General features: G+C 41.9%; 1 pseudogene; it reads left to right on the forward strand.

The window, feature by feature from the left end:
• The first annotated feature begins 4,085 nt into the window (after positions 1–4,085).
• Positions 4,086–4,203, forward strand: LOC126417258 (5S ribosomal RNA; annotated as a pseudogene).
• Positions 4,204–12,283: the final 8,080 nt, after the last annotated feature.

The following is a 12,283-nucleotide window of genomic DNA, read 5'->3' on the forward strand; positions in this document are numbered from 1 at the left end:
TATTGCCAGTCACCGCAATTCGTGACTAGTGCAAGGTAGCAACGAATTCGTATCTCAGCGGTATACTGATTCACACGCTTTTTTCCTAAAGTGGTTGAAGGATATAAAATCACTTAAATGCCGGTTAGTCTTATATACCTTCGACTAGCTGCTCTGACATTAGACCATCTTGATCTGAAAACAGTGGATGAGGACGGCAATAATAAAGTTCCATTAAGTTTCTGGTCATGGGAGCTGTATGAATACCCTTTTTCTACGGACATCTTGCAAATAAGCTTGCGCCATTAAATTGTAATTATGGTGCTGCAAACAGATAGGAGAAGACACGTAAAAAAGATTGGAGATGTGTTCGACAACTGTAAACTGATCAGTGTAAAGGTGTTTAAGAATGCTGAACATTTTACATGCCATATTAATTTGGAGCTTCACTAGGGTGAGGCCTGTTTAGTCTACTACATCCAGGAGGTAACTCTGATGAAGAAACCACCATTACATCGTGTAATACGATGGGACCGAGGATTCTGTAGAGTCCCAACATTTGCGATGAAGAAGAGATGTAATATATTTAAAAGCCTTCCACATTTCAGTTCATGAAGAAGTACTGCTTTGGAATATTAAACGTAAATTCTCTTCTGAAAATTTGGAAACAAAAGGATTTATAATTATTTCTGCAGAAGAAAGATATACAGATTATAGCAGTCCAGGAAAGACGATTCTTAGATGAGATACAGAACATTATTGAATTTATAAACGGAAACCAGCAGTCAGAGTAATGGAAAACAGGCCGATGTTTGGAACAGCATTTTATGTAAACAAAGAAATCGTAGACAGTGTAACAGAATTCAGATCGAATTCAGAATGAAAATTCATGTTAACAATAAAGTGCAAGAATAAAAGTTACCCCTCATAAACTGTCATGCACCTATAAATGCAGACAACAGAAGAAATCTGGAGAAAATAAATAATTTCTGGGATCTTCTAGAATCTGAAATTTCTATCATACCTAAAAAGAACGTTAAAATACTTCTTGGTGACTTCAATAAACTTATTGGGAGGGAAAAGAAATTTAGGACTACTGTAGGTCAATATCCAGCACACTCAAGAACAAACAGAAATGGTGAATGGCTGATCAATGTGTGTAAAATATTCTAGTTAAAACTCATGTCCACACATTTCCGCAAACTACCAAGAAAAGCCCAAACTCGGAGATATCCAAAACCTAATCAAGGAGAGTTTCAACTGGATCATGTATCCATATCTAAAAGGTATATCACGGAAATTATGAATGTTAAAATAGTTAGAAATGGGGAATTCGACTCAGACCATTATCTCTTTGATTAAAATAAAACTTCTCCCATCCAAAACAAAAAAGGCGACCAAGAAAGTGATCAGATTCAACACAACTACAGCAAATATTACAAAAGAAAATATAGAAAAATTTACAGAAGAAATTGAGACAAGTAAAGAAGGTGATTGGCTTGAGCTCCAAATAACTCAAGCAGCAGAGAGAACTTTAGGATCGGCCAACAATAAAAGGAAGACATGGTGGAATGAGGAGCGTGAAGAAGCAGTAATAGAAAGAGCTCAAAAATGGAGAAAATGGAGATGTTCGAAAAAGGAGGAAGACCTTGAACAATTGAGACAACAAAGAAAAGATACATCAAAAATAATCCGAAAAATCAAAAGAAACTTTGAAAATTCTCAGCTTATTGAAACAGAAGAAAATTTCACCAAAAATAATACTAGAAATTTTTACCAAACTGTTAAAGACACACTTTAAGGATATAAGGCACCAAGTATTTGTTCCAAAGATGAAAATGGCAAAATGGAATTAAATAACAAAGAAAATTGTGAAATTTTGGCAAAATCTTTTGAAAAGCTGTTAAACTACCCAATACCAACAGATAAATTAGAATTTCCAGTGACACCTCAAAATCTAGAGGAAGATTTCCCACCAACAGAGTTAGAAATTCATGAAGCCATCAAAACACTCATAAACAATAAAGCAAATGGTGAAGATTCCATTACAGCAGAATTATTGAAGTGGTCGGAAACAAAAATCATAAAGGACCTACAGCGGCTTTTTGAGAACGTATGGAAAACTGAAAAAACTCCAGTTGAATGGAAAAGAGCATTAATCCACTCGCTACTTAAAAAGAGAGACAAACAATGTGTCAATAATTACAGAGGAGTGTCACTTCTACCAGAGGCATACAAAATATTATCAAAAATTCTCCTGAACAGAGAGGTAGAGACTATAGACAAACAACGGGGAGAATATCAGGGTGGTTTTCGAAAGGGAAGATCCTTGCAGAACAAATTTTTAACTTAAAGTCAATAATTCGCAGTAGAATGTTAACCAGCAAACCAATAATAGTGTCATTCATTGATTTCAGGAAAGTATTTGATTGGTTAGGCAGAGAAACAATAGATAAGGTCATTAGAGAATTTGGTGTTAAATAAAAATTAGCAAATATAATTCGTGAAACACTAACAGGTACAATATCTAAAGGTAAATTTATGGGAGAAGTATCTCAGCCATTTGAAATAAAAACTGGTGTTAGACAAGGTGATGGTTTATCACTTTTACTGTTTAATTGCGTTCTAGAAAAAATTGTTAGGATCTGGAATTCGGAGCTAAAATGTCACAAAATTGCACTGACAACTCTGGGAAGGAAACAAGTGGAATAAAGGTAAAGTGCTTGGCTTTTGCAGATGCTTTTGCAAAACTTTCAGAAAACCTGACAGAAGCAGTTATTCAGATAAACCTCCTGAATAAAATAGCAAACAGAACTGGTCTCAAAATTTCAGATGAAAAAACAAAATTCATGACAAATATAAAAGATGCACCAAAATTCACAGATGCACATGTAGATAAAAGAACATGGACAGAAGAAAGGAAGAGATTTCATTGGGAGAAAATGAACGAACAATCGTAGAATTGGAAACACCAACAACGGAGAAAGAGGAACTGAAGTTGTCAACGAGATCCTAATTGGTCAATACGATCGCAAAAAAAAAAAAAAAAAAAAAAAAAAAAAAAAAAAAAAAAAAAAAAAAAAAAACACTCAAACGGAACTTCACACCATTCGTCATAACAGACTGCTCTAACTAAAAAGGAACTATTAAATTAGGTCGCATTGATATTCAAACTGAATTTGAAACATTGGAATATTTCCCATTAGGCAGTATACCACATGAATTTTACTGTACACCACAGTGTTCAGTTACTCACTTTCGACTAGTGTTGTGAAGTGAGCCGTATAAAGACACATATGTGTTTCACATGCATACAATTTCAACGTGAATCCCCTGTTCGCAAGCATTGTGCCTGATGCGCAGGGCTTTAGCGATGACTGCGGCCACTTTGTGTCCAAAGATGTGGTTTTCTCGCATTGAAAGACTTAGGGTGTGTTTCCATATAATTGTCGCTTTGTCCCAAGCATTCAGAAGAATGAAATGTGTCAATACTCGGCAAACAATAGCGTGGTTGGCTCGATTCCATCATGACAAGAGCTGGGCCTAAAATAGAATGTGCTACGAGGATATGCAGTCATCACTCTACAACTCTGATCACAGAGACAGCAACGTGTACATCAAAGGCCGTAAGAAGGTGGTCTGGACTTTTCAGGAATGCTACTATTTGTAATTTGGAATCATTCAGCTGTCCCTGAAGTCAACACCTCGAGCAAATGTATGAGGGTGGAGAAGAAGGGAAAAATCACAGTTTTATATTTGCTTCAGATAACGTGCAAATACTATTACAATAGACGAGCAATAAATAACACTATTTTCCTAAAGAAACTCTTGTATTTATATAGATATTCCCGACCACATTTATGCTTATTTTATCTACGGATATGTTTGCCAGATAAGTTTTTTACAAACAGTTTCTATACCTGTCGTCGACAATTGGTGAAATTATTATAGAAGTTTCTACAATACATTGCTCAAATCGTTGGCGATCAGTGGCTGCTTGCAGCCAACGTATTCCATCTTGTGCATCTCTTTATACTGTGTAATCCCAGTCTTTTAACGTTCTAAGTACTTCTTTAGAGAAATTATCCCTCTATAGCTTAATCTCCGGCAACGGTCTTGCCGCAGTGGATACACCGGTTCCCGTGAGAACACCGAAGTTAAACGCTGTCGGGCGTGGTCGGCACTTGGATGGGTGACCATCCAGGCCGCCATGCACTGTTGCCATTTTTCGGGGTGCACTCAGCCTCGTGAGGAGTTACTCGAGCGAATAGTAGCAGCTTCGGTCAAGAATACTATCTTACGACCGGGGGAGCTGTGTGCTGACCCTACGCCCCTCCCATCCGCATCCTCCTCTGAGGATGCCACGGCGGTCGGATGGTCCCGGTAGGCCACTGTAGTAGTACTGAGCGTGTACCTATACGCTGGGACCTATTTCAAAGCGTTATAGGTTGCGAGAGAGGCATAGCGGGCTGCGACTTGAAACCCTTATCAGTACCTGCTGCAAATTTGAGCTCCTAAGTAAATCTGCAGGGCACTGCCTCTGCCTCATTCTCTCTCTGATCACTGCCTAACACTGACACCGAAAAATGATACATTCAGGTGGTAATTGTGATGTTGATTTGTGCAATATGTGGTCATGTATGTCAGTCAGTAATGATGATGACACCACACGATTGATACTGTCTGTCAATAATGGTGTAACGCCATACATCTGGAACGATTACAAACATAAAATCAGCATTTTACGCTCTCTCTGTGTCTCCTCTCTCTCTCTCTCTCTCTCTCTCTCTCTCTCTCTCTCTCTCTCTCTCTCACTCGGGTGGTCCATTGATCGTGACCGGGCCAAATACTTCACGAAATAAGCATCAAACGAAAAAACTACGAAGAACGAAACTCGTCTAGCTTGAAGGGGGAAACCAGATGACGCTATGGTTGGCCCGCTAGATGGCGCTACCATAGGTCAAACGGATATCAACTGCGTCTTTCTAAATAGGGACCCCCATTTTTATTACATATTGGTGTAATACGTAAAGAAATATGAATGTTTTAGTTGGACCACTTTTTTCGCTTTGTGGTAGATGGTGCTGTAATAGTCACAAACATATGGCTCACAATTTTAGACGAACAGTTGGTAAGAGGTAGGTTTTTTAAATTATAATACAGAACGTAGGTACGTTTGAACATTTTATTTCGGTTGTTCCAATGTGATAGCATTTCTGAGAACGCATGCTGTTACAGTGTGATTACCTGTATATACCACATCAATGCAATAAATGCACAAAATGATGTCCGTCAACCTCAATGCATTTGGTAATAAGTGTAACGACATTCCTCTCAACAGCGGGTAGTTCGCCTTCTGAAACGTCCGCACATGCATGACGCATGTTGTCAGGCGTTGTCGCTGGATCACGATAGCAAGTATCCTTCAACTTTCCCCACAGAAAGAAATCCGGAGACGTCAGATCCGGTGAACGTGCGGGCCATGGTATGGTGCTTCGACCACCAATCCACCAGTCATGAAATATGCTATTCAATACCGCTTCAACCGCACGCGAGCTATGCGCCGGACATCCATCATGTTGGAAGTACATCGCCTTTCTGTCATGCAATGAAACATCTTGTAGTAACATCGATAGAACGTTACGCAGGAAATCAGCATACATTGCACCATTTATATTGCCATCGATAAAATGGCGGCCAATTATCCTTCCTCCCATAATGTCGCACCATACATTAACCCGCCAAGGTCACTGATGTTCCACTTGTCGCAGCCATCGTGGATTTTCCGTTGCCCAATAGTGCATATTATGCCGCTTTACGTAACCGCTGTTGGTGAATGACGCTTCGTCATTAAATAGAACGCGTGCAAAAAATCTGTCATCGTCCCGTAATTTCTCTTGTTCCCAGTGGCAGGACTGTACACAACGTTCAAAATCGTCGCCATGCAATTCGTGGTGCATAGAAATATGGTACGAGTGCAATCGATGTTGATGTATCATTCTCAACACCGACGATTTTGAGATTCCCGATTCTTGCGCAATTTGTCTGCTACTGATGTGCGGATTAGCCTCGACAGCAGCTAAAACACCTACTTGGGCATCACATTTGTTGCAGGTCGTGGTTGACGTTTCACATGTGGCTGAACACTTCCTGTTTCCTTAAATAACGTAACTATCCGGCGAACGGTCCGGACACTTGGATGATGTCGCCCAGGATACCGGGCAGCATACATAGCACACGCCCGTCGGAAATTTTGATCACAATAGCCATACATCAACACGATATCGACCTTTTCCGCAATTGGAAAACGGTCCATTATGACTCGGGTATTGTATTACGAAGCAAATACCGTCCGCACTGGCGGGATGTTACGTGATACCACGTACTTACACGTTTGTGACTATTACAGCGCCATCTATCACAAAGCGAAAAAAGTGATCCAACTAAATCATTCATATTTCTTTACGCACTACAGGAATATGTAATAAAAAATGGGGGTTCCTATTTAAATAAACGCAGTTGATATCCGTTTGACCTACGGCATCGCCATCTAGCGGGCCAACCGTATCGCCATTTGGTTTCCCCCTTCAAGCTAGACGAGTTTTTTCGTTTGAGGCTTATTTCGAGAGATATATTTGGCCCGGTAACAATCAATGGAACACCCTCTACATGTATATATATATATATATATATATATATATATATATATATATATATATATATATTTATATATATATAATGCTCTTGCACTGCTGTCGTATCTCAGCTACATGGCTGTAGATGACTACACCTACGGAATGCAGATACATGAGTATTAGTAGTAATTCATTCATTATTCTAAAACAATTTTGTTGTTGTTGTGTTACTCCTGAGATGTCCTTGCTTTGTAAATGATAATACTGGAGTTCCAGCACCTGCACCACCACCACCGCTACCACCAGCCGTCGGTGGTTCAAATGGTTCAAATGGCTCTGCGCACTATGGGAGTAAACTTCTGAGGTCATCAGTCCCCTAGAACTTAGAACTACTTAAACCTAACTAATCTAGAGACATCACACACGTCCATACCCGAGGCAGAATTCGAACCAACGACCGAAGCGGTCGCGCGGTTTCAGACTGTAGCGCCCAGAACCGCTCGGCCACTCCGGCCGGCAGCCGTCGGTGGAGTCGCGCCCTTGCTGTCATTTGGCACTGATAGGATTTTGTTTTCTTTGCAAGGATACACCGCCATTTGACTGTACGTTTCCTGTGTACGATCTAGATATCAGATTTCACGCTATTATCGAATGCAATGATAAAAAGGAAAAGAAGCAAATAGTAGGGCATAAGATAAAAATTTTAGATGTAAGCCAATATACAATTACCAGAGATGCACTTACATCTTTGACCATTGGCGTCATTTTGCTGTGTACAGTCCAAGATGAGAAATATACAGTTCAACATATTTGATTAACATGATACGAATGGTGCAAAATTAATGTCTCATAGGAATGCACTATTATTATCGTAGAAGTACATTATATTTGGGGAAGTCAGCCCAATGCAAGTAAACACAAGACTACCACATCCCTGTAAGATGTAACCATGAAAGTGATGTCAAAGAATGTAGATTCTAGTAGATCTGACACAATAAAATGTAGAAGTATCTCAGATATAAGTTTACTAGTGTTATGTGTCACATAATGCATGTGATTGTCTCTGGAGGTGGCATTGTGAATCATCATCTTAGTAATTACATGTAAACATCTTTAATGATATGAAATGAACATTCATTATTTTGCGTGAAGAAACCGTAGTCTGCAAGGAACAGACGAAATAAAATACAGACGCAATGAGCAAGTGTCAGTAATAACATAAGAAACTACTAAATACAACAATAGGAGCGGGTTTGTAGGAGGGGAAGCAACAAAAGAAACATGACTGAATATTTGATTGAGTGTTGAAGGTGGGTAGCGCAGAAGGGGGTGAGGCAGTGGGGGAGAGGTAGTAGTCAATAAACTACAACAGACGGAGTGGTAAAATGAGAAACAGTTGATTTTTTTTATATTACAAAACAGTCCCTACCGCATAAACATATTTGTGTAGTTGAGTGGTGATCGGTTTCGACCACTGTTCTGGTCATCATCAGACCACTTACTCCACGGGCGTCTCCTGAAGCTGGCAAGGAGGAAACGCCACTCTAGGAGTTGAGAACTTTCGAGGGGGGGAGCAAGAAACCATCATAGACTCCCTCGCCCCTCTCTAACACCAGGAGTTGAGAACTTTCAAGGGGGGGGGGGGGGGGGGAGCAAGAAACCATCATAGATTCCCTCCCACACCCCCACCCCCACCGACACCTCACAGCAGATCGGACCATCTCCCTGGTGGTTGCAGTCACTCACACCTTAAACGAGAGTCTCTGGGTCTGTGGTAGAAGAAGTATATTGATTTAAATACTGAAATAATAACAACGAGATTTTCGGGAAAGCTTCAGAAAATGTGAGAGAACATCGTGATGTGCATTTATTTTAGGACTGGAATTCGCGTCACGGTGTAGTTACCCATCAGACTTTTCTCCCAATCAATTTTACGTCAGAGGGAGTTTGTTCCACGTTTTTTTTAATTTTTGTAACGTCTCTTCATATGAGCAATTGAAAACTTTCTCGGAGTACAGATTGTTCTATAAAACTGCGGGAGAACTGACAGATGTCTGTCAATTACTGGTACAACTTTTCGGGTGAATATTGACGAGCCGTTCACTAAGCTCCGCTGTTTAAGATACCACCGGCCCATACGTAGTGTCCCAGTTGGCATTACACACGCATTGCTTGGGCACATGCGCTTCTGCTGTAAGTCTGTGCGCTGCTTTGCATGCCCTCTGTTGTGAAAACTCGCGTCTTCGATAACAAAACGATGTCTTCGCCTGGTAAGATTGCCGGACGACGCTGATTACACAGAGCACGAAGTTTTCTGTAATCGGGCCACAAGCAGAATTTAATTGGAAAGCATCATCTCGATTCATGAAGGATTCAGACAGTTGTACTTTCACTGATTGACTGATGATTGAGCTCGAAATGTTTGACGTATGGACGAAAATTTTTATTACATTACATCAAATTACACGTAGAAATACAGTGTTCAGCGATAGTGAACTTATTTTTTTGCCGAAGGCAGGTGTACCGGTCTGTAATCCAATCCTGCAGAGTGTATGTCGTTTGTCCTGTATAAGATTAGCAGATTTCACCAATAGTCCTCTAAACACCTGCTTGGCGCAACTCTATGTCGTCTTGCACAGATCCCAAAAGCGCTGATATTTTGGAAGGAGACCGAAAAATTACTTTATGTCTTCTTAACGGTCTGTTTGTTTTAGCTGAAACATTTCCAGTACATTGTAGACAAGTAATCGTTTTCAAGGTCTCATACTTTTCCTTGTGCTATCTTTTTTACGTCTGTAGCGCTCAATGTATTCGTTGAGATGAATATCCGTTGTTCAGGAACATAATCTGAAGGTGTTCCAGTTCCCTTAGCAGACTATTGACATCTGAGATGATACGGCGTCGGTGGATCAAGGTCTTTAGAACGCCCTTCGTATGTGCAGGATTGTGGCAGCTAGTAGATTGTAAATTAAGATCAGTATGAGCGGAGCCGCGCGGGGTAGCCGCGTGGTCTAGGTGCCTTGCCACGGTTCGCGCGGCTCCCCTCGGCGGAGGTTCGGGTCCTCCTCCGGGCACGAGTGTGTGTGTTGACCTTAGTGTAAGCTTAAGTTACATTAAGTACTGTGTATGTCTAGGGCCCGATGATCTGAGCAGTTTGGTCCCATAAGACCTTACCACAAATTTCCAAATGTTCTAGAACATCTGCGGCGTACTTGCCTTCTCCTAGGAAATAAATCGGCTATCACTGAAAACTATATTTGGACTGGTCATTCACTGAAACATAATGAAACAAAAATTATGGGCAAACTTTTGGAGCTCAGCTGTCAATGAATCAGTGGAAATGCGACTGTCTGAATCCCTTATGAATCGAGACGGCGGTTTCCAGTTAAATTCTGCATTGCACGTGATTGAGACACCCTGCTAAACCCGCAGGACATGACAGGTAGTTGAAGTTGTGGATGATTGGTTGTGTTGGGGAAGGAGATCAGACAGCTAGGTCATCGGTCTCATGGGATTAGGGAAGGACAGGGAAGGAAGTCGGCCGTGCCCTTTGAAAGGAACCATCCCGGCATTTGCCTGGAGCGATTTTAGGGAAATCACGGAAAACCTAAATCAGGATGGCCGGACGCGGGATTGAACCGTCGTCCTCCCGAATGCGAGTCCAGTGTCTAACCACTGCGCCACCTCGCTCGGTGAAGTTGTGAAAATGGGCCAAAACAAGCGGCTGTCAGTTACACTCGAACATACAACCTTTTATTTGATCAAACAATACAAGAGCGAAGAAAAAAATTTAAAAAAAAGGATACACAGCTTTAGTTTTGGAACTTAAGACCACATTAATTTTAAAACGTTTGGAATCCAATAACTTAAAGCTCAAGCAAATTCAGAAATTTAAAAGGCAAAGCCTTATCTTAAAACAGTTCCTTAATTAGGCTGAAAGCCCAAAGAATCTGACACTTTAAGAGCAAAACAACCTTAATCTAAAAATCGTCTGGAAGCCATATAAATACAAACAACAAGAACAAATAAGAAATGGCAGTACACCCAACGGCGCTCAGAAGTTTCCGAGGGTCGGCCTGGAATTCAGCCACTAACGCTCGCTCAGCTGAGACAGGCAGTCGGCCCAACCATTCTCGATCCGACGACAACCCAACCGACAGTCAGCGGGCCCACCGACAAGATAACTCCCGCTTCACCAGACCAGCACACAACAGGCAGTTCAATGGAACAATCAATTATACATTAAGCTGTCAAACTACACACCAAGCTGGACAGTGAAACACAATGAGGAAGATACACTGCCTGAATTTACGTCAACGGCCAGGGCAGGTAACCGGAACGTTAACAGCCACAAGGCAGATGATTCCGCTGGTGCACTTCAGTTCAAATAACGAAGTACAGCTTAACTCCACCGGAGGGTGGCTAAAATTTGCCAACTTGAAAACACAGTTGTTTGCTCGTGGGATTATCCCAACAGCCGACAACGAACTCCAGACGACACAATGTGAACAGTCGTGACTTGCTGGTAGATCAAGTCAAAACTCAACTTTCATGTCCACGATTGGTCAGCCGCGAACCTCGTAGCAATGGGAACAGTACCACACATTCTGACACCGCTCCCCAGCTGGCCCAGGCAAATTACACGCCGAGGAGATTTCCTCGCTGCTCCACGCCAACCGACCAACTCCCATGCCCGGAAACGGTGAAACGACCAAATATTCGTCGGCCGATGAGACAACCAACGGAACGACCAACCAACGGTCGCCCCGCTCGAATCTCCCTCCGTAGGACAGTTCATGTGTGTCGCCAGCGGTCGGCGAGCACTCGCTGTCGGCGCCTCACCAGCGCTCCGTCCCCGACTTCACTGCTGCTGCGTCCCGACTGCACTGCTGGTCCGTCCCGAACTGACTGCCAGACACACGACGACCCGGAAATACTATCGGTCGCTCCAGAGATGGTACGACAGTGCACTTATCGATACGCTCTGCTGCTGCCGCTCACAGGCAAGTAAGGCAGGAAGTTAGTTACGCCAGTAAATGGAATAATAAAACGATGCGTTTGTACCGTAATAGATAATGACAAACAGTAAATGGGCCGTGGACGGCTCAGTGATTACAGAAAAACTTTGTGCTCTGCGTAATCGGCCTCGTCCTGTGATCTGACCGTTTTGATATAGAAGAGGCGAGCTTTCAACATGGAGATCGAGCAAAGCAGCGCACAGTCTTGCACAGCAGAAGCGCATGCCCTCAAGCAATGCATGTGCAATGCCAACTAGGACATAGGCATGGTCCGGCGTGATCTTAAATAGGAAAGTGTAGTGTACTGCCCATCAGTATTCACCTGAATATCGACAGAAGCCTCTGCACCGAAATATTGTAGCATCAAGTTACACGGATCCGTAAGTTCTCACGAGATTTTATAGAACAACCTCTTCATACGGTTGTCCTTCAGGACAGACTTTCGTTGAGTCAACTTCTCATTACTACCAGGTCCCTCTTTCCCACAAGGCACTCTGGGTACGTTCCCAGGGACCCGCGATCGATAGGAGCCCCTAGTTCCTGTCAGATCACCAAACGATAACCGATATTTGTTACCGAAAAACAAATTTATTTCGAAAAAATCGAACGATAATGATTGACTACAATAACTACTTGCGTATTAGCTTTGCG

The sequence above is a fragment of the Schistocerca serialis genome, chromosome 8 (assembly GCF_023864345.2).
Source record: "Schistocerca serialis cubense isolate TAMUIC-IGC-003099 chromosome 8, iqSchSeri2.2, whole genome shotgun sequence".
Taxonomy (NCBI): Eukaryota; Metazoa; Arthropoda; class Insecta; order Orthoptera; family Acrididae; genus Schistocerca; species Schistocerca serialis.